Source organism: Dryobates pubescens, chromosome 7 (assembly GCF_014839835.1).
Source record: "Dryobates pubescens isolate bDryPub1 chromosome 7, bDryPub1.pri, whole genome shotgun sequence".
In the NCBI taxonomy this organism is placed as follows: Eukaryota; Metazoa; Chordata; class Aves; order Piciformes; family Picidae; genus Dryobates; species Dryobates pubescens.
The window spans coordinates 43,843,933-43,866,501 of NC_071618.1; the positions used below are offsets into that span (position 1 = coordinate 43,843,933).

Consider the following 22,569-nt stretch of genomic DNA (forward strand, 5'->3'; position numbering starts at 1 on the left):
AGGTTATTGAATTGTGAAGAATTAAGGGGCTCTAAAGGTATAGGAGAGTTTTATGTAAGGATAGTTACAGAATCTTTCCAGTGGAGCAAGTACATAGATACTAACTGGTGAGTAAAGGCTAGGGAAGACAGGATTAACTCTTTTTGCTTGGTGCAAGAGCAGCATGAAATGAAAGCAATTGGAAGAGAAAGCAATACCAGAAAGATATCATAAGCTCATAGCAAAAGCAGACTAGAGAGTCCAATTACAAACAAACAAACAAAACCCAACCCAAAACCAACCCCTCACAAAACAGAACAAATAACAAACAAAAGCAAAACCCAGAATATGGATGGCAAAAATATGCCTGAAAGGAGAATTACATGAATAGAATAGAATTAACCAGGTTGGAAAAGACCTTTGGGATCATCAAGTCCAACCTATCACCCAACACCATCTCATCAAATAAACCATGGCACTAAGTGCCCCATCCAGTCTCTTCCTAAACACCTCCAGTGATGGTGACTCCACCACCTCCCTGGGCAGCACATTCCAATGGCCAATCTCTCTTGCTGGGAAGAACTTCTTCCTAACATCCAGCCTGAACCTCCCCGGCACAGCTTGAGACTGTGTCCTCTTGTGTTGCTGGTTGCCTGGGAGAAGAGGCCAACCCCCACCTGGCTACAGCCTCCCTTCAGGGAGTTGGAGAGAGCAAGAAGGTCTCCCCTGAGCCTCCTCTTCTCCAGGCTAAGCAGCCCCAGCTCCCTCAGCCTCTGCATAGCTACTGGTATTTCTCATTGCACTGAATATATGATGGATGTAAGTTCAGAAATGTCAGCAACTGTCTTTCTCTTTTTTTTGTTCCTGTTGGAGGGTAGTATATGGGCTTTGAAGAAGACTCAGTGACTGCTCACAAATCACCTGTATAAACTGGGGATTCAAGATGACAGTTAAGACTAACAACAGAACAATGGGTTACGTATGCTAGACTACAATTAGTGCTAAGCAGAAGCCATAATTTCTTCATCAAACACAGAACTTAATGATTTTGAAATGCAGCATCTTCAACAGAGCTCAAAGCACAGTTTCATTATGATGTTTGTTACTGAATGGGAATTTTCAAAGTTCCAGTGCAAAAACTTCCAAACCCATCACTTTGAGGTTTTGCAATGTAAAACTGAATGGAAGTTTTTCCATATGAAATGAAATGTGCCATGGTTTAGTCGTGGGGGCTGTGGTGACAGGTTGGACTTGATGATCTTTGAGGTCTCTTCCAACCTTAGTGATACTGTGAACTCAAGATTTGAGAACACTGGATGTTATGCTTTGGATCAAAAAAATTGGATCAGCATATTTTGGTTTTCCCATGTTTAGACCTAAGGGTTTACTGTTTTCACCTCTTAATCCTATTGGCCTTATTTAGTTGTACTTGCACAAAGCTAGGTCAAAGAAAGAAAAGGAGCTGGAGAGTAGGTGATTGCAAAAATAAAACCCCCAAACTTGGCCCTCTAGCTTTGCCTGCCCTGCCCCAGACCAGATCAAAAGTAGTGCCTCAGAACAGATTGAGTTTCAGAGGAGAATAGGGAGGAAAGTGACTAGGGACGAGCTAGTGAGTGGGGGGTGAGGAATCCCCTGGATGTTTCAGATGTACCAGATCTTTTTCGTTCACCACAACTGAGAGGCAGATTACCTAGGTGCAACAGCTTCTCTTTCCTATGATGGCAGCTTCTGACTACTTTGAGGAAGATAATCATAGAATCAATAAGGTTGGAAAAGACCTCAGAGATCATCAAGTCCAACCTAGCACCCAACACCTTATCACCAGCTAAACCGTGGCTCTAAGTGCCACGTCCAATTCCTTTTTGAACACCTCCAGGGATGGTGACTCCACCACCTCCCTGGGCAGCACATCCCAATGGCCAATTACTCTTTCTGGTATGAACTTTCTCCTCACCTCCAGCCTAAACTTCCTCTGGCACAGCTTAAGACTATGTCCTCTTGTTCTGGTGCTGCTTGCCTGGGAGAAGAGACCAACCCCCACCTGGCTACAACCTCCCTTCAGGTAGTTGTAGAGAGCAAGATGTCATGGCACAACTCTGTTCTGCTTACAGTAGTGCTGTAACAAATGTTTGGAAGAAAAGGAACTCTCAGTTGTCTCCTGCTGTAAGTCTCTCCACTACTCACTGCTGTTGACCCCCATTGCTGAGCACTTGATCTCATTGTTTCTTTGGTTTAACCCATGCTGTGGTGCTGTAAATGACTGAAACTAGGAGAACAGCAAGAAAACAGGTATCAAGAGAAGGAGCTGATGTTGTGAAATGTAGAGAGTGGACATTTGCTACACAGCTACGTATTCTGTGGGCTTGGGATTACTTCATGAGCTGAAATGCCAAGCTACAGCAACAGAGAGTAAGTTTCCTTTAGTGGCAAAGTGGTTCTGTGCACTGAGAAGCAAGACCAAAGGAATGTGCCTGAGCATTCAGCGTGGTAGTTGCAAGTCTAAGTTGTGAGATCTTTTTCTCTTCTGCTGTTCCTGCTTGGCTTGTGTGGTGACTGTCCTGGCTTCAGGCTGGGTGTAGCATGTTCTGTTATGTCAAATGAGGCTCCCACCATGAACATTGTTTTTCTTCAACCCCTGACAGTCAAGATGCAGTAGCACAGATAGCTATAAGAAGTTAGTAATGAATGTGACACGGAGGAATTTTCTCGCTTCACAGCATTTATAGGAGAAACAATGTTTTATGTGTTTCATATGCCTCCACCCATCTTTTCCACTCCTAAGCATGAAAATTTCCTTCAGTAGTGCTCTCAGTTCTTTGTTTGCAGTTACAACTATTGGCCTTTTGTTAGTATTTTTTTCACATTTAGGTTGAGGCCCTCACAGAACCTCTCTGCATCCTGTGTGACAGACGCTGTCGTGCTGGCGTTTGTTTTAAATCGGAAAGTCCAGGCTAAAGCTGAGGTTTGGGAATCTTTTTCCAGCTCTTTAAGGATGATCTTTCCCCTCTGTTAGCTGATTCTATTTTTAATCCAGGTTTTCCATGTCTTTACTAGAAAATATTATTATTTTGCCTTGACAAATGCAGCACTGCCACGCTCGTTGTCTAGCCCAAGTGCTACTCTGCTGTAAATAACCACTCTCCAAACTTACTCCTTTGGTATTTTCAATTTCCTTCTTCAGTTTGAAGCAATAAAGATAAGCTATCTGTCTTTATTTTCAGTTCCTGTTAAGACTGCCTCTACTTGATACCTCTTGATACCTCCCAGGAGGTTGACTTTGGTTATGATCAACTTCCAGTGCCAACTTCCATCATTTGGTTGTTACATTTTCAGACCACGCTGTGTATTTTCTCCCCAGCTGTCTCTCATGTATTGGTTGACTTCTTCATAAACAGAACTGTTCACTCTCCTTCTTTAAATATCTTCTGAAAAGGTTTATATACAGTGATGCTCAACAGAATCTGCCTAGACAACAGTTATGTTGCAGGTATAATTAATGCCAACACTTGTCACAGTAGTACTGTGTCACTGCATTTGTACTCTGACAGAATTTCTCTATGGCCTCTTTATGTAGATTTCAGGCATATCTGCTCTTTGTTCTGTGTTTATTCATGGTCCAGCATAATGAGAAGTGCTCCAAGGTGAGGCCTCCCAAAGTTTATGGTAACACAAACAAACAGCAATGAATATCCACTTCATACTGCAGTGTAGCTGTTGAATTTTGCTGTGCATAATTTCACATCCTATTTAATGCAGAAAGAAGGTGCTCCAACTAGAGGCCCCACAAAAAGGAAAGAAGATTGAGTTTCACTCAGATAAAATGCTAGCCCTAGAGACCTTATCAACTGCAAACTCAAGTCAATAGCTACTAGCATTGTGTCCTAAAAGCATCCCTCTCTTCTCTTCTCCACAGCAGTGAGAGCAGACTCTCCCTTCTCATAGAAGGAAGCAAATGCAAATATCACAAAGTTCTGCAGTGTGTGCAAAAGGTTAAAACACATTTGATGCTTCCATATTGCCCTTCTGTTCCTTAGTGCATTCCCTTCTTGACACGGCATCTCCTGGTACAGAAATCTCCAATGACCACAAGCAGTTGTTCCAGCCATACCATTGCTCAGTCCTTTCCCAAGTATCATTTGGTCTCTGCTGGTACTAGGTTTGATTTGTTATCTTGGTACACTGCTGTCTTGTAGTGCTCCATTTTCCTTGTGCATTGCAGGTAATGATTTTTCAGAAGAGAAGTAAGCATGAATTCCATAAGAACTTCCAGGTATGTCACCCTCTTTCAGGAAGTGGATCTGTGTGTAGTCTGCATGTGTCCTGTTCCTTTTTTTCAAAGGGACACTGAAATATCACTGTATAGGTTATACAGCCAGGATAGAATGTGCAGTGCCTAGCTGATACAGACCCAGTAGATTGGACTATGCAGACAAATGGCATTGGATATACCCAAGCAAATATAGTCAGATATGTTAATTTCATCAGAATGAACCACTAAACAACTACAAATGGTTCTGTATCTGAACAGGAGAAGTCTAGTAAGAGCTCTATGGGAGGGAGGCAGTGAGTGTGAAATACTGTGGGAGACTGAAGAGGCTGTACAACCCAAAAGCTTGCTTGTAAGGGTTCTCTATATATAGACTGGATAAACTTAACATTAGGCCACACTAAGTCATCATGCACAGGCTGTGTTTTAGGTATCATCAAGAACTGCTTTTTGAGCAAACCAGCCAGGGGATCTGGAAGAGGGGATGAGTTGATTAGTCTAGATGAGCCCACAAGAAGTTTTGGGGGGAAACGCGGATTCCAAGAAAGCACAGCAGAAAAGAGCACAATCCTGGCAGGATAAATGTAAACCTCTTGTAAGGCAGAACAAAAAGATCTTAAAATGCAACAGGCTAAAATCTAAAAGCCAAACCCCTGTTTTTTTTCCCCCCAAGTGTAAATTTTGCTTGTAGGGAGGTGAGTTCAACAGATAACTGCAGACAAAGGGAACTCTTAAAGCTATTGCAGGAAGAAACAAATGGACTCTTTGCATTGGCAAAGTTTATTACAAGGAGATCAGGGAGAGCCCTAAAGTTTATTCTTTAAAGGGAACATTTCAAGTTTAAAATAGTTTTTTTTTACTCTTTCTTTTAAGATTTTCTTAATGAATTGATTGACTAAACATTGCCAGGTCGCCAGAGAGCATGTTGGTCATTCAGTAGGCTTAGAGAAAAGCAGAAATGAAATTGGTCAACCATAAACTGTATCATCCAGCACTTAAATTAGCCTTGATAAGAGAGGAATGGGAAGTAACAAATGTGGCATGAGTTTTAAAAAGGCCTCTAGGGCTGATTGTGGGCTAATGGACTAATAAGTCTGACTACCATGACAGACAAAATACCAGTGAACGTGATAAAGGGTATAATTAATAGGAACAGGGATAGGTGTAATAGGCAACCATCAGCTTTCCTTTTGTACAAGGTAGTTTTATCTTAGTTATTTGAAGGAGTCAACAGATACATATGGAAGGGTGACCTGAAAGTTATTAAAGAGCTCCATAACCAAAGACTGTTAACAAAATAAAGTACTGAGCTACTTTAAATTCTTTGTGGGTTAGTAAAGGCTTACAAGGTAAGGAACACTATAGCAGCTAATAGGAAGTTTTAACAACACCACCACCACCTCACAAAGATTTCTACTGACACCTTTGCTGGTTCACCTGCTCCTCAATAGTCTGAAAAAGTACAGTGATAAAGATTGAAGATGATGAAAGGGAAATACCCAGTTGTAGTCAGACCTGCTGTTGACCCTGAAGAGTTGTGGAAAGATCTCACAACAGGGCCTGTAGTCATCCAGAAGCCACGGCTTTCACAGAGGTCAGATACCACTGACCCTTCTGCTCAGCCATATCTGTCAGCAGAGTGAGGCAGTGGCTGTTGGATTACAGCAGCCATCACCCTGTAAACTGTGAGCTCAGCAGGCTGTGACACGTCCTGCCACTCAGGAAGGTAAAGACTTGTGGCTGTTCTTACTAACCACAGCAGGGACTGCAAGTTGAATAGGAGATTTGTGCCTCCCTATTTCTCAGGGTTTCACAGGCCTAACAAGTTTGAAGTGTAGGTTTTGATCCTGGGGTTCCTGCCTGTCACAAGGGCAGCACGTTGTTAAACTGATAGGTAATCCCTTGCTGCTGTGAGAAGCCAGGACTCTCAAGTCATCTTACTGCTGTTGGCATGGGGTTTTAGCAGCTCCTGCTAATTATCTAAAATCATCCTGTATGGATTTGATGCAAGCAAAAAGTGGCAATGTGGTATTTCAAACAGAAGTGGTATTGACATGCTGTTCAATTTTGAGCATTGATGAAAGCTGTATAAAATACAGGGAAGGATGAGTAAGAGGCTGTGCTGCAGAAACAGTAAATGGATCAAGATGGCACAGTTTGGAAGAATGTTGACTGAGGAATAGGTAGAGTCATAAAATCAATAAGGCTGGAAAACACCTCAGAGATCAGCAAGTCCAACCTAGCACCCAACACCTCAGGACTAACTAAACCCTGGCTTCAAGTGCCACATCCAATCCCCTCTTGAACACCTCCAGGGATGGTGACTCCACCACCTCCCTGGGCAGCACATTCCAGTGGCCAATCTCTCTTTCTGTGAAGACCTTCTTCCTAACATCCAGCCTAAACCTCCCCTGGTGCAGCTTGAGACTGTGTCCTCTTGTTCTGGTGCTGGTTACCTGGGAGAAGAGACCAACCCCCACCTGGCTACAACCTCCCTTCAGGGAGTTGTAGAGAGCAAGAAGGTCTCCCCTGAGCCTCCTCTTCTCCAGGCTAAGCAACCCCAGCTCCCTCAGCCTCTCCTCACAGGGCTGTGCTCCAGACCTCTCCCCAGCCTCATTGCCCTTCTCTGGACACACTCAAGTGTTTCAATATCCTTCTTAAATCGAGAGGCACAGAACTGGACACAGGACTCAAGCTGTGGCCTAGCCAGTAATGTGAGAAAGGTCTCTAATACTATGAATACATGGAAGTGTTTAGCAGGGGACTGTAACACCCTGCTGCTCATGATAGAAGAACAAGGGGCCTGTGGTCGTTGTTTTCAATTTCAGTAATCTTTAAGAAGGCAAAAGGATGCTTAACACCAGCTTTATCTGCCAGAGTTTTATGGATGCATCTTCTCAAGTGCACAAAAGCCAGCTGTTTGCTGGTCTTGAAAACTTCACTTATCTTGAACCAGCTGTGGCCAAAATGCAACGTGTGCAGAAATAGAGCTGTTCTTTAAATAAAGCTTGTAGTCCTCATTGAGAGATGATAAAATTGCAAGCATTAATCAAATGTAAAAAGGTCCCATCTTCCTAAATTTGCAGGGTTATCATCTGCTTCTGTTTATTCCCTTATCTCCTAAGTAGCAGGATTGTCACTGGGCAGATGAGTTTTACTTCTGTTGTTTGCAAACCTGTCGGCAATGGGGAATGCCAGTTTGCTGCTGCTCCAGGAAGCTAAAAACAGTAGCAGGCCCTAAAATGAATCCTGGAGTGAATCAGATAAAGCAGCAGAAATGTTTTACACAGCAAGCTGAAGGACTGGAGGGAGGGATGGACTAAAAGATGTCATTGCTCCTTTGAAACAGCTGGAGTGGTTTCCAAGCTGTGGCCCACAAACCCCTCGTGGACTACAAGGTTATGGTAAGTCGAAGAGCTGTTTAGCTAAACCCTTAGTTAACAGTGTTTTAAATAGTGTTTCCAGTTAAAAGTTTGATCAAATGCTGGGGGGGAGGGAAGGATATGGTGATTGTTGAAAAATGGCTAGGGCTGATAATGATCTGTTGTTCTAAAAATAGGGAAACCACTGTTCTGGAGTATATGAAATGGTAGAGGGCACTCCCCACATCCTCAGCTTTAGAGAAATTGCCTTCCTTTCCACCAGAAGCAATAGGGAGAGGCTTGAAGAAAGGAGCCAGGAAGAGCAGACTTGTAGCATTTACCCTTCTGTCTCCCACCATCTTATGGAATAGAATTAGCCAGGTTGGAAAAGACCTTTGAGATCATTAAGCCCAACCTATCACCCAACACCATCTCATCAACTAAACCATGGCACCAAGTGCCTCATCCAGGCTCTTCCTAAACACTTCCAGTGATGGTGACTCCACCACCTCCCTGGGCATGCCCTCCCCCATAACAGAATTCTGGGGTTCTTAATCATTGCTTTGTCTGTGAGTGTCACTGGAAGTCTTTGCTACCTCTGCTTTTCACCCATACTCATGACTTTTTCTGAGAACAAATTTTCAAGTCCTCATCAAAAAAAGATTAAACTTGTCAACTCCACTAGGTAAAATGCATCTCTGTCTTTGAGTTACTGCCTGGTTTCTCATTGCCACAAACCCAGATTTAAACAATTTCTGTTCTCTCATGATTAACAGATGTAAGCTTTCCTTACTAGTGTTAGGATATCTTAGTGGGAATTTATTCACTACTTAAAAAAAGTGCTTTCAATTCTGTTTGACCAACTTGTTTTCATTTATGTTAGCTCCTTCAGTGGTAATTTTACATGGTAAAAATCTTTGCCCTTCACAGAATCATTCAGGTTGGAAAAGACCCTTGGGATCATCAAGTCCAACCTTTAACCGTACTCTGCAGAGTTCACCCCTAAACCATATCCCCAAGCACCACATCTAAACATCAAACACATCCAGGGAGGGTACCTCAACCACCTCCCTGGGCAGCCTGTACCAATCTTTGACCACCCTTTTAATGACTTTTTTCCCCCTAATGTGCAGTTTCTGCCCAGGGAGGTGGTGGAGTCACTGTCCCTGAAGGTGTTCAAGGGGAGATTGGACATGGTACTTGGTGCCATGGTCTAGTTGTGAGGTCTGTTGGGACAGGTTGGACTTGATGATCCTTGGGGTCTCTTCCAGCCTTGGTTATACTGTGATAACTGTGATAACTCTTGTTCTCTTGCTAATGACCTTATATCAAGTCTCTTCTTATTTATTTTTTCCAGCTGAGAAACTTCCAGAATCATAACATATTTGTATTATCAGTGCTTTTAGTTGCCCTTAACATAGGTTACATCCCATTGTCCTGAGTAGTATATAAACACATCCCTAAGGAATTTGTGGAGGGGTTGTCTTTTCCAATGTACTTCACAGCTTTGTGTTAGGAATATGCTGGTGGAGAAATGATAAGGCTTCCTCAAATGGTGCAAATATATTTAGCCTGAAGGAATCTGTTGTCTAATCTAAAATTACAGCCAGGTGGCCAAGAAGGCCAATGGCATCCTGGCCAGTATCAGGAACAGTGTGGCCAGCAGGAGTAGGGAGGTCATTCTGCCCTGTACTCAGCACTGGTTAGGCCGCACCTTGAGTCCAGTTCTGGGCCTCTCAGTTTAGGAAAGGTGTTGAGTTGCTGGAAGGTGTCCAGAGAAGGGCAGTGAGGCTGGGGAAGAGGTCTCAAGCACAAGCCCTGTGAGGAGAGGCTGAGGGAGCTGGGGTTGCTTAGCCTGGAGAAGAGGAGGCTCAGGGGTGACCTTACTGCTCTCTACAACTACCTTAAGGGAGGCTGTAGACAGGCAGAGGTTGGTCTTTTCTCCCAGGCAAGCAGCACCAAAACAAGAGGGCACAGTCTCAAACTGTGCCAGGGGAGGCTTAGGCTGGATGTTAGGAAGAAGTTCTTCCCAGAAAGAGTTATTGGCCATTGGGATGTGCTGCCCAGGGAGGTCACCATCACTAGAAGTGTTTTAGAAGAGTCTGGATGAGGCACTTGGTGCCATGGTTTAGTTGATTAGATGGTGTTGGGTGATAAGTTGGACTCGATGATCTCAAAGGTCTTTTCCAACCTGGTTAATTCTATTCTATTCTATATATACTAAGTATATACATACACAGGATATAGTGATTACTATATAGTAATGTAGAACTATTCTAGTAATTATTATAGTAAATTTTCCTATTTTGTGTAATGTATGGACTTCAACTTTTATGAAATCTAAACAAAATACTGGAAACAAATCTTGCTGACAAGAGTGTTTTAAAAGGAACTACAGAAAGTTGGCAGGCAAGCATGCTCTTGGTAACCTTTTTCTGTTCCATATCCCATACTCATGTAGGGGATATGGAACAGAAAAATATATGGAAATGAAACAGAACTAAATGGAAAATGAGGGGGGTTGTGCATGTTTTTATATCATCTTGCTGAATATCTGTTGAAAATGTACATGATTCTGAAGGACAAGACCAGGAAAAACTCAGCAAAGACTTGCTGAGAGGCTTAAGCTACAAGCAGAAGATGAGATTGAGGAGAATCTTTGGCTTTATCAGAAAGGAATGGGTAAGGGAGGAGAGAGTGACTTCTGCTGTCTATGGAAAGAGGTTCTTTCCTGGTATCATCTGTGAGGGACAGGAGAGAGGGATTCATCTAAAGAAAGACTTAGAATAAACCAGGTTGGAAGAGACTCATGAATCTAGGCAAGGCATGTGCATGCAAAAGAAGTGATGGTTTGTATGGGTAAGGACTGGAGATGAAGGCATGTGAAGAATTTGGAATAGGGATCAGAACAGGGTGTCTGTAAAAGGGAAATTACAGTTGGATAAATACATTTGTGCCAGTTGGAAGTCATTTTACCACAAAACATGGCTGCATCTGAACCTAGCTCCCTCCAGATTCGCCTTAGCTACACCCTTCCCCATGTCTTCTGGAGCTCCAGTTTCTGCAGTCCTTGCACTTCCCCTTGTCAGTGAAAAACCTACTGTGCCACTCGCTCCAGGAACACTTACACAGAAAGATACAAATAGGCCCACAAATCTTTGCCATCTTCTATCTCACTTTACTTTCTTCTGCCTGCTGCTTACAGTGTTTTGCACTGCAAATGCAAGCAGACAAGTGGGTCATAGAAGAGAATCACAGAATTGTTGAAGGTTGGAAAAGCCCCTTAGGATCACTGAGTCCAACCATAAACCTGACAATGCCAAGTCCATCACTACTCCACACCTCATATCTGTGTGTCTTTTAAACCCCCTGGGCAGCGTGTGCCAAGGCTTGACAAACCTTTGGGTAAAGAATTTTTTCCTGTTATCCAAACTAGACCTCTCCTGGAATTCCTTGAAGCTGTTTCTTCTTGTCCTTGTTACTTGGGAAAAGAGACTAACTCTCACCTTGCTTTCAGCCTCCTTTCAGGTAGTTGTAGTGATCAAGAAGCTGTCCCCTCAGCCTTTTCTAGGCTAAACAGTCCTAGCTTCCTCAGCTGCTCCTTATGAGACTTGTTCTTTAGAACCTTCACCAGCTTCATTACTTTCTTTGGATGCATTCCAGCACCTCAGTGTCTTTCTTGTAGTGAGGAGCCCAAAACTGAACACGGTATTTGAGATGCAGTCTCACTCGTGCTGAGTAAAAAGGGACTTGAAGGAGCTGCTGTAGAAGTACTGAGAGCAAAACAGTAATTCTTTCCCATACAGAGTTTGTGTCTTCTCTGCCTGGCATATGTCCCATCATTTGAAATCTGCTGACACAGATGAATTCTTTTGTTCTTTGTGCTCTCTTCATCTATTACTCCTTAGAACCATGATTTTTTGTCCCCACATGATGAATTGTGACTTTTTAAGATAGAATAGAACAGAATTAACCAGGTTGGAAAAGACCTCAGAGATCATCAAGTCCAACCTGTCACCCAACACCATCTAAACAACTCAACCATGGCACCAAGAGCCTCATCCAGTCTTTTCCTAAAAGAAAGCCAAGCTAAAAGCTTTCAGGACTTGGTATTTCACTCCACAGCCCTTTGAAACTCTGGAGTTTCAGAAACTCTTCAGCTGAATAGGAAAAAGCAAATGTGAAAGGAAGGAAATGAAATGGAGAGAAGGAAATGATTTTCCTTTACAGAAGGATGTAATGAGCACAGGAGAAATGATAGGGTGAAAAGAGAGGAGTCAGGTAAGTATTTACCCTAATGTTTTGTATGTAGTGCTCAGACCTACTATGCTTTATGCTTTCATAGAAAACAGCTTTCTGAGTAACTGCTGTGCTGAGCTGTACTCTCTGTACATTTTTAGTTTATCACAGGTCTGCTGTGAAGGCTTTAAATTGACTTTCAGAACCAACTTGAATCACAAAAATGCATTATCCTACTAGAAATGATGACTGCCCAAGTGTTGTGTCTTCCTAAGGTAGCTCTTAGAAGAAACACATTTAGACATCAAAAAATATCAAGGCCAGTTCTGGAGCCCCTATTCCAAGAGGGATCTGGAGGTGCTGGAAGGGGTCCAGAGAAGGGCCACAAGGATGAGCAGAGGGCTGGAGCACCTCTCCTGTGAGGACAGACTGAGGGAGTAGGGGCTGTTCAGTCTGGAGAAGAGAAGGCTCCCAGGTGACCTCATTGTGGCCTTCCAGGATCTGAAGGGGGCTACAAGAAGGCTGGGGAGGGACTGCTCAGGATCTCAGGTAGTGATAGGACTAGGGGGAATGGAATGAAGCTGGAGGTGGGGAGATTGAGGCTGGAGGTGAGGAGGAAGTTCTTGCCCAGGAGAGTGGTGAAGCCCTGGAATGGGTTGTCCAGGGAGGTGGTTGCGGTCCCATCCCTGGAGGTGTTTAAGCCCAGGCTGGCTGAGGCTCTGGGCAGCCTGATCTAGTGTGGGGTGTCCCTGCCCATGGCAGGGGGGTTGGAACTAGATGATCCTTGTGGTCCCTTCCAACCCTGACTGATACTATGATTCTATGATTTTGGTATATATTTCTGTTAATATCAGTCACTAGTATTTGAGGCAGGACAAACGCAGGCAGAAACACTTAGGAGTGGCAAAATTTGTGTGCAAACCTAATCATAATGCTGACAATGAAAATCAAAACTCCTAATTAATCATTATTCCACAGGCAAAATTAATTCATTCCTAACCAAATGTAGCTGTAGAACAACGGGTTACTTACATTGGCTTTCATTACAGGTTAGACTTCAGTGCATGGATTACATCCATAAGCTGTAACAGAATAAAATCAGAATAAAATAGGTTAGGAAACTGGGGGGGAGGGGGGGTGGAGAAAAGTTTACCTCAGTTATTTGTTCATTTATATGCTGAATAACTGCATGCTTCCAATGAGCATATATGGTAATGTAGCCAAGTAACTGTTTAGGGAAGCTGCACACTTTTCAACCAAGCAATTAACTAATATTTATATAATGACTATAACTGGCCTTCATGAATTACCATGCTAGAAAACTTGCTTATTTTTAAGCACAGTGATAGGGAACTCACATTTTCTTGCATTCACTTGGTGGTAAGTGTAAAACGCCTCAGCTGTCTGCCTGGGCAACACTTCAGTGTAACTCAGCCCTGAGCTGCTGTACAGCAGAGAAGCACCCCTTCCAAAATAGCTCCAGACTGGGGACAGGAGGAGTAAAAATGGGTGGAGCAGGGAGAGGTCTCACAGTACCAATTCACAAATCACTTTGAGGTGATAACATGTACTCTTTGGAAGGCAGTGTATTAATTTCTACTGATAGAAAGAGAAAGGTCTGCGTCAGGCTTGCACTAGAAATTACTGTGTGAGAGGGTTCCCTCTCCCCTGCAGGGTACCCATCGCTGGGCAGCACTTTGTAAGGCCTTTCAGTGAAGATATGGATACTGAGAAACAGGCATAGCTGTACTCTGTGTTCATTCTAAAAGGAAGTTGGGAGCAGGTGTTGATCTGTTAGAAGGTAGGGGGGCTCTGCAGAGGGACCTCGACAGGCTGGACAGATGGGCAGAGTCCAAGGGCAGGAGATTGAACACATCCAAGTGCCAGGTTCTGCACATTGGCCACAACAACCCCATATTCCAGCCCCCAGAGCAGTGGCCAGGAGGAGAGCTCCCTTTGCCATCCTCTTTGGTTATTTGTGCTTTGGTACTGCAGTTCTGTAAGAGCAGTCTTGGGTTTGTGTCTGGACTGGGAAGCCATTGAAGGGGGTATGAAGAGGCTTCACCCTGCTCTACACTGAAGCTTCCTGCACAGAGACTGGGCTATATACCAGCTTTAAAATCAGCCCTTCACCCATGACTCTGTATGTAATGATAGTTATTTAAAGTAACTGTTAATATAAGTGTTCATGACCATGGCAGAGGATCTCAGCTTTTTTTTCCCCCAAAAATAGTGTTTGCTTTATTTAGTTACAAATACTGAAATATCAGCAATGCCATTTTAAGTTTCAGTTAAATGTGATATTTCCTGAACCAGTCTTAATGTTGCAAATATAGAATCCCAGTGATACCAAGCTCTGATTTTTACTTACAGCAGATAAAGCCCCATAGTGCATAATTAGTCCTAATAGAAAAGGAAAACTTCATTTTATTTGGGTCAGACTGAATTTTAGTGCTCAGTATAGTGAACACAAGTAATGTTCAGTAATGAAGAAATATTGTGCAGCACAAACATGGTAGCTGTTCTGTGCAGATGAAAGTCATGAGTGAATTTTCTTTGTTCAAAGTAAAGGAAGTTGAAAATATCTTTCACAGTATCACCAAGGTTGGAAGAGACCTCAAAGATCATCGAGTCCAACCTGTCACCACAGACCTCATGACTAGACCATGGCACCAAGTGCCACGTCCAGTGCGTTCTTGGACACCTCCAGGGATGGTGACTCCACCACCTGGAGAAATATGCCTGTTCTCATATTATTTTAATCCCAATCCTTAAGCACTCATCTTAAAGCTATGCTGCTAGGTTCAAAAATGCCTAGTGAATTTCACAAAACTAATTATGTTTCAAATATGTGATTCAGAGCCCAAGATTCACACCTCAGGATGGGATGAGTCAGTCCTGCTTTGAACTGACTAGCTCAAGCTAAAAGCTGAGTGGCCTGTCACCTTAAGAGAGGAATAACTGAGCATTTGACACCATCTGATGCCATTTCTGCAGGCCTCTTTCTTTTAAAGAATGGTTCCCTCACTCCTCAGCCTTTCTGCCAGTGTTCTTGTACTGCTTCTAAACTGCATAAGCACAACTGTTACTGCTGCTGTTTCCTGGGTATTTTGCCTTTTCCTGTCCCTTTTGATCTTACCTTCCCCTCCTTTTTGTTATTGTTGTTGTGTTGTGGGTTTTTTTTTCCTTCTTTTTCCTGACTCTTCTTAGCTACCATCTCTTCTGCAGCTTTTATGCTTGCTACCTCTCTGACCACCCTTCCTTGTTGAGATTATTGTGCTGACGTGGAAGATTGCTGACCCTTTCCTTTGATGCTAACACCGGTGTTTTCTGTGAGAGACAGTACAGTAGCAAAGACACAGAAGAAGAAGAATGTGGCACTCATGAATTTGTCATGGCTTTGAATAGGCAGGAAGTATTTTTCTTCTGTCTTCATATAAAATGTGCTGCTTTCCTAATGTACTTGTAATTTAAAGATGTTTGTAGAAATGTAAAAGCAGATGTGAAGCATATAAAACCCATATTAAAGTTATGGAAATTCAACAAAATACAGCACCAGTCTTTATTTTTAAAACAGAGTCCTACATGGCTCACTTGCAGAAAGTGTGTGTTGGCAAAGTCTGATTTATTAAAAGGTACAATTATTTTCTTCCTCCCTGTGGTAATACTTGCCTGATTTATACCTATTAAAGATCTCTTTCTCTTGAGCTTGCTGTCTTCTCCTTTTCTTTGTTCCATTTATTAACCTAAGTTGCCTGTTCCTTTCTGCACTGGACTCTCCCAACTCTTTTGGTTCAACAGGGAAGTCATTGTGCCCCTGTGCTCAGCACTGCTTAGGCCACACCTTGAGTACTGTGTCCAGCTCTGGGCCCCTCAGTTTAAGAAGGACATTGAGACACTTGAATGTGTCCAGAGAAGGGCAGCAAGGATGGGGAGAGGCCTTGAGCACAGCCCTAGAAGGAGAGGCTGAGGGAGCTGGGGTTGCTTAGCCTGGAGAAGAGGAGGCTCAGGGGAGACCTTCTTGCTCTCTCCAACTCCCTGAAGGGAGGTTGTAGCCAGGAGGGGGTTGGTCTCTTCTCCCAGGCAACCATCACCAGAACAAGAGGACACAGTCTCAAGTTGCACCAGGGGAAGTTTAGGCTGGAGGTGAGGAGAAAGTTCTTCCCAGAGAGAGCTGTTAGCCATTGGAATGTGCTGCCCAGGGAGGTGGTGGAGTCCCCATCCCTGGAGGTGTTCAAAAAGGGATTGGATGTGGTTCTTGAAGCCATGGTTTAGTAGTCATGAGGTGTTGGGTGCTAGGTTGGACTTGATGATCTCCGAGGTCTTTTCCAACCTTACTGATTCTCTGATTCTTTGCCAGATTCAGTTATGGAGCATGAGGATGACATTACAGGCAAGGATTAGAAAGCAGAGTAAGTTTGGAATCTCTGAAACCGTTACACTGATGATGAGTCTTCATGTTGTGCACTAGCAGCCTTAGGTTTTTTGATAGAGTGAAGCAACTGCAACTTCCTTAGTAAAAATGAACCACATGATAATCATCCATAGAAAAAGAAAGAATGAATATTAAAACCTGTATAAAATCTATTAGGATTTTCTGGGATATATCCTCAAAAGGTATAAATTGCCATGAATGAAGTTAAGTCACCACTGCTTACTGAAGATTTGTCCATTCTATTAACTGTATAATGCAACACAGATCCCTTATTAATGCTTGTGTTTGTTTTGCAGTAGAGTAGTTATGGAATAGGGACTTGCTCATTATGAGAAACAATACAAGTCTAACAATGGGATATTATTGTTAGAAGGAGTACAGTCAAACTGACTTGTATTAATATTAGTTGTAGAAAAGTAGTTTTGAGAGTGCTGTGCTGATGTCACTTGGTAAGTTATAAAACTATAGGCTTAATAGTAGTACTGCTAGTTAGGGCACACCTTGAGTCCTGTGTCCAGTTCTGGGCCCCTCAATTTAAGTAGGATATTGAGACACCTGAAGGTGTCCAGAGAAGGGCAACGAGGCTGGGGAGGGGTCTGGAGCACAGCCCTGTGAGGAGAGGCTGAGGGAGCTGGGGTTGCTTAGCCTGGAGAAGAGGAGGCTCAGGGGAGACCTTGCTCTCTACAACTCCCTGAAGGGAGGTTGTAGCCAGGTGGGGGTTGGTCTCTTCTCCCAGGCACCCAGCACCAGAACAAGAGGACACAGTCTCAAGCTGTGCCAGGGGAAGTTTAGGCTGAAGGTGAGGAGAAAGTTCTTCCCAGAAAGAGTAATTGGCCATTGGAATGTGCTGCCCAGGGAGGTGGTGGAGTCACCATCCCTGGAGGTGTTCAAAAAAGGATTGGATGTGGCACTTGGCACCATGGTTTAGTTAGTGATGAGTTGTTGGGTGCTAGGTTGGACTTGATGATCTCTGAGGTCTTTTCCAACCTTATTGATGCTATTACACTAAAATTTAGAGTTGTACTTTGAAGAGAAAACTATTTTTACACTCAAGTTTATCTACATATTTTTCATGTGTAATTTTTGTCTGCTGATGTCTCAGTTAAAACAACTGGTTAAAATGTCTATTGTTTCAAAGAATGAAGAACAGTGAGGGAAGTGTGGCTGGAAAGACTTATTAAAGCAGGAAAGATTTTTCAGCAAATGATTAAGTGTAACCATAGAGAAACATTTGTAAAAGGAGAATAAAATTGAGTGGCTATTGCTGCACTGAGATGCATTAAGCATACTTCATCTATTGAGTCCTGCAGGAAACAGTCATGAAACGCTAAGCCTTTGTGCTCATGAACACAACTTAGGTCTTGAGAGGTGCAGTACCACTCTGTGTGACATGAAATGTTCTTTGAATAGAGTAGAATAGAATTAACCAGGTTGGAAAAGACCTTTGAGATCATGGTGTCCAACCTATCATCCAACACCATCTAATCAACTAAACCATGGCACCAAGCACCCCATCCAGTCTCCTCCTAAACACCTCCAGTGATGGTGATTCCACCACCTCCCTGGGCAGCACATCCCAATGGCCAATCTCTCTTGATGTGAATAACTTCTTCCTAACATCCAGCCTAAACCTCCCTTGATCACATTACAGACAAGTCTGGCTAAGACATAAGTAGAATAGAACTATCTGTTACTGCATAAGGAAGCTATGGTGAGTGAAGTATAATTTATGAAGCAGCCACCCTGCTTGCAGATGCTGGAGCTCACATGGCTGTCAGACACAGAAGTAATTTCTCAAATGGAAGTGGACAATGGCAAATCCATGAAGAGTGTGCTGAAGGTTTGTTTCATTTGACTTTCTCTGGGATTACAAGGACCTCTCTGCTTATGATGTATAGACACAGGTATTATATGTGTATTATACATGCATATCTTGCTATGTATTAGAAAAAATAATGTGTGAAATGCTGTAAAGGAGGAATTTGAGTTACATGCAAGAAATGTTTCAAAATAGAGGGCAGGAGAATATTTTCACATAGTGCTTAAAACAACTGGAAGAAGTAATAAGGGTTAATTCAGTCCTGGGTCTGAGAGTGATCAGGAAACAAACCCCAACCAACCAGATCTAAAATGAAGACCTTATGAATGTATATGTCAGGTTTAATAAAGCAACCAGAAAAAGGTCACATAAGGGCCACAAGGATGAGCAGAGGGCTGGAGCACCTCTCCTGTGAGGACAGACTGAAGGAGTTGGGGCTGTTCAGTCTGGAGAAGAGAAGGCTCCCAGGTGACCTCATTGTGGCCTTCCAGGATCTGAAGGGGGCTACAAGAAGGCTGGGGAGGGACTGCTCAGGATCTCAGGTAGTGATAGGACTAGGGGGAATGGAATGAAGCTGGAGGTGGGGAGATTGAGGCTGGAGGTGAGGAGGAAGTTCTTCCCCATGAGAGTGGTGAAGCCCTGGAATGGGTTGTCCAGGGAGGTGGTTGAGGCCCCGTCCCTGGAAGTGTTTTAAGCCCAGGCTGGCTGAGGCTCTGGCCAGGCTGATCTAGTGTAGGGTGTCCCTGGCCATGGCAGGGGGGTTGGAACTAGCTGATCTTTGTGGTCCCTTCCAACCCTGAGTGATTCTATGATACTGTGTAAATCATTGACAGAAATGAAAAGAGTCTGAAGAGCAATAGCAGGAAGTGATTCAGGATAGCACTGCAATAGAATAGGAGCAAGATTCCATGGTTAATAAACATTTAGTGAACTATGAAGTAGGCAAAAAGAAAACAGAGCTGGAAATGGGAACTTTGAAGCTTGCCATCATGCAAAGACACAGTGGAAAGAAAGCTGAGGCCGTGAGATGCTGTCTGAGAAGGCCTAGCTGTCCGCTTAGAAGAGCTTTGTTAATATCATTTGAAAATGAGGAACTTTTAAAGAAACACCAGAAAGCTGGGTGGGTTTTTGGTTTAAATTTTCCAATTCCTTCAACTTTTCATTTTTCTGTTTGTTTCCAATAGAGTAAAACTGAATAAAAGGAAATCTGAGACCACTGTCTGCAAATCAGATAATTTACGTGGAAAGCCAGTTGAAGAGATGGCAAAGAAAACTGGTAATTGAAAATACAGAAAAGCATCTGAAAATGTGAGAGAGTCTGGACTATGTACCCCTGGTGAGCCCACTGGAGGTAGCATGAGGTAGCCAAGGTGGGGGTTGGTCTCTTCTCCCAGGCAACCAGCACCACAACAAGAGGACAGAGTCTCAAGCTGCACCAGGGGAAGTTTAGGCTGGATGTGAGGAGAAAGTTCTTCCCAGAGAGAGCTGTTAGCTATTGGAATGTGCTGCCCAGGGAGGTGGTGGAGTCATCGTCCCTGGAGGTGTTCAAAAAGGGATTGGACATGGCTCTTGAAGCCATGGTTTAGTAGTCATGAGGAGCTGGGTGCTAGGTTGGACTTGATGATCTCTGAGGCCTTTCCTAACCTCGTTGATTCTATGCTTCTGTTCTGTGAATGTACAGTTCTGTACCCTTTGGCTTGCTCTGGTTTCAGTAGAGTTACATCCCTGACATTAATAGCACTACATTCTTATGGATAACAGAAAGTGCATTAGAAAAGCAATGAAATCTGAATGAAGCATAGAAGTGAGTAGAATTACACAGACAGAAACGGAGAGGAGCGTAAAGCAAATCTGTCACGTGCATTACATGGCTAGCTGTGGAAAAAAAGAAGGCTCTTTCTTATAATGGCTTTGTAATTTTGAAGTGCAAATGCATTATATGAAATTATAATCCTATGATGCCCTGGAGCATAGTTTTAGAAAAGTACATGGAGCCACTAAACAAAAACATTTGAAGTTGTCCACTTCTCCCTGCATACATTACGTATTCCAAACCACCACAACTGGTAGTTCCTTATTTTGAGGAAAAAAGGGAATTTTAAGGCATCTCATGAAGAGAGATTCTGAGAAGTGTCATGGCAGATAATGCAGGTGCAGCTGTCTGCTAGGGCAGTTTCATAAACTGCCTCTCTCTTCACTGTGAACACATTCTGTGCCCATCACTCATGCTTGATAATCACTTCAGGAGGGTTACCTTTCCACATTTAGCCTGGAGAGGAGGAGACTCAGGGGTGACCATGTTGCTCTCTACAACTACCTGAAGAGAGGTTGTAGACAGGCAGAGGTTGGTCTCTTCTCCCAGGCAGCCAGCACCAGAACAAGAGGACACAGTCTCAGACTGCACCAGGGGAGGTTTAGGCTGGATGTTAGGAAGAAGGTCTATACAGAGAGAGTGATTGCCCATTGGAATGGGCTGCCTGGGGAGGTGGTGGAGTCACCATCAGTGGAGGTGTTCAGGAGGAGACTTGATGGGGTGCTTGGTGCCATGGGTTAGTTGTTTAGGTGGTGTTGGATTGGTTGATGGGTTGGACACGATGATCTTGAAGGTCTCTTCCAACCTGGTCTGGTCTGGTCTGGTTTGGTCTATTCTATTCTATTCTATTCTAATCTATTCCTATTCTATTCTATTCTATTCTATTCTATTCTATTCTATTCTATTCTATTCTATTCTATTCTATTCTATTCTATTCTATTCTATTCTATTCTATTCTATTCCCCCTCTCCACATTTCCCAGGAAAGTGGGGGGACATAGTTTTTAGGAGCTGCTGGAAGCTAAGTTGGAGTAATGTAAGGAGGAGGAGATGACTACATCAGAGTTTTGGCTGAAGAGTAGATGTATAGTAAAAGCTTTCCCAGAGAAGGGGAATGGGTGGTTCTGAGGAGTGCTTAGGAGCCCTTAAGCCTATTTCCTTAGCATACTGAGAGTGCACCTAGATGCCATGGGATTTGGGTGTTTTGCAGATGGATAGATTAACTAGGTTACAAAGAAGAGCTACTAAATTTCAGAAATTCATCATGAAAGCACCCTATGAATAAACTATATGAATATTAAAAAGCACAACCCAAATGGAGAAACCACTTCTTAGGAGAACTTTGATATGTGACTGTAGTGCAGTTCCATCCTCTGTGCAAGCGGGGGTAGAGCAAAGAAGCAGAAAATCTGGGCTAGATGTCATAAACCACTGCCCAGATTATAACTTCCCCCCCGCCCCCTTCTTTCCAAAGAAATGATTTGGAGATTCCTGGAATAAGCTATCTCTAACTAAAGAAAAAAAAAAGAAGTAGAGGCTGGATTCTCTCAAGGCAGGCATCTGGAAAGAAATGTGAGGAGAGACAGACAGCCACTGCAGCCTTTACAGCACTTCTTTGATCTGTTATTATTTTATAGCCTCTGTTTTACTTTTCTTGGTCCAGAATATTTCTGCTGTATTCAGACAAAACTCAACTGAAAGCAACACAGAACATGGCATACATTTACCACAAACTAATGGTTGTATCAAAAAGAAACTCAACAGGCTGGGCAGATGGGCAGAGTCCAGCGGCATGAGACTGAACACATCCAAGTGCCGGGTTCTGCACATTGGCCACAGCAACCCCAGGCAGTGCTACAGGCTGGGGGCAGAGTGGCTGGAGAGCAGCCAGGCAGAAAGGGACCTGGGGGTACTGGCTGATGGTAGGCTGAACATGAGCCAGCAGTGTGCCCAGGCAGCCAGGAAGGCCAATGGCATCCTGGCCTGCATCAGGAACAGTGTGGCCACCAGGAGCAGGGAGGTCATTGTGCCCCTGTACACTGCACTGGTTAGGCCACACCTTGAGTCCTGTGTCCAGTTCTGGGCCCCTCAGTTTAAGAAGGAGGTTGACTTGCTGGAAGGTGTCCAGAGAAGGGCAACAAAGTTGGTGAGGGGTTTGGAGCACAGCCCTGTGAGGAGAGGCTGAGGGAGCTGGGGTTGCTTAGCCTGGAGAAGAGGAGACTCAGGGGAGACCTTCTTGCTCTCTACAACTCCCTGAAGGGAGGTTGTAGGCAGCTGGGGGCTGGTCTCTTCTGCCAGGGAACCAGCACCAGAACAAGAGGACAGAGTCTCAAGCTGTGCCAGGGGAGGTTTAGGCTGGATGTTAGGAAGAAGTTCTTCCCAGCAAGAGAGATTGGCCATTGGAATGTGCTGCCCAGGGAGGTCTTTAAGAAGAAACTGGATGAGGCACTTGGTGCCATGGTTTAGTTGATTAGATGGTGCTGGGTGATAGGTTGGACTTGATGATCTCGAAGGTCTTTCCCAACCTGGTCAATTCTATTCTGTTCTGTAGTCATGATAAATTATCAAAAATGTGGGCATCTATTTGTCAGTAGATGTGTTCTTGAAATTCATCTCTTTTCTGTAAAAAAGCAGGTTTTGCTGATTTTTAAGTTCA

The 22,569-nt window shown here is 43.6% G+C and overlaps 1 long non-coding RNA gene across 1 annotated transcript in view; it reads right to left on the minus strand.

The window, feature by feature from the left end:
- The window catches only part of LOC128897340 (uncharacterized), a 67,458-nt gene that overhangs the window by 23,139 nt on the left and 21,750 nt on the right, over positions 1–22,569 (minus strand). The window contains exon 2 of the long non-coding RNA XR_008462347.1: positions 12,880–12,929. This is a non-coding gene — a long non-coding RNA (uncharacterized LOC128897340). The remainder of the gene's footprint in view (positions 1–12,879; positions 12,930–22,569) is intronic.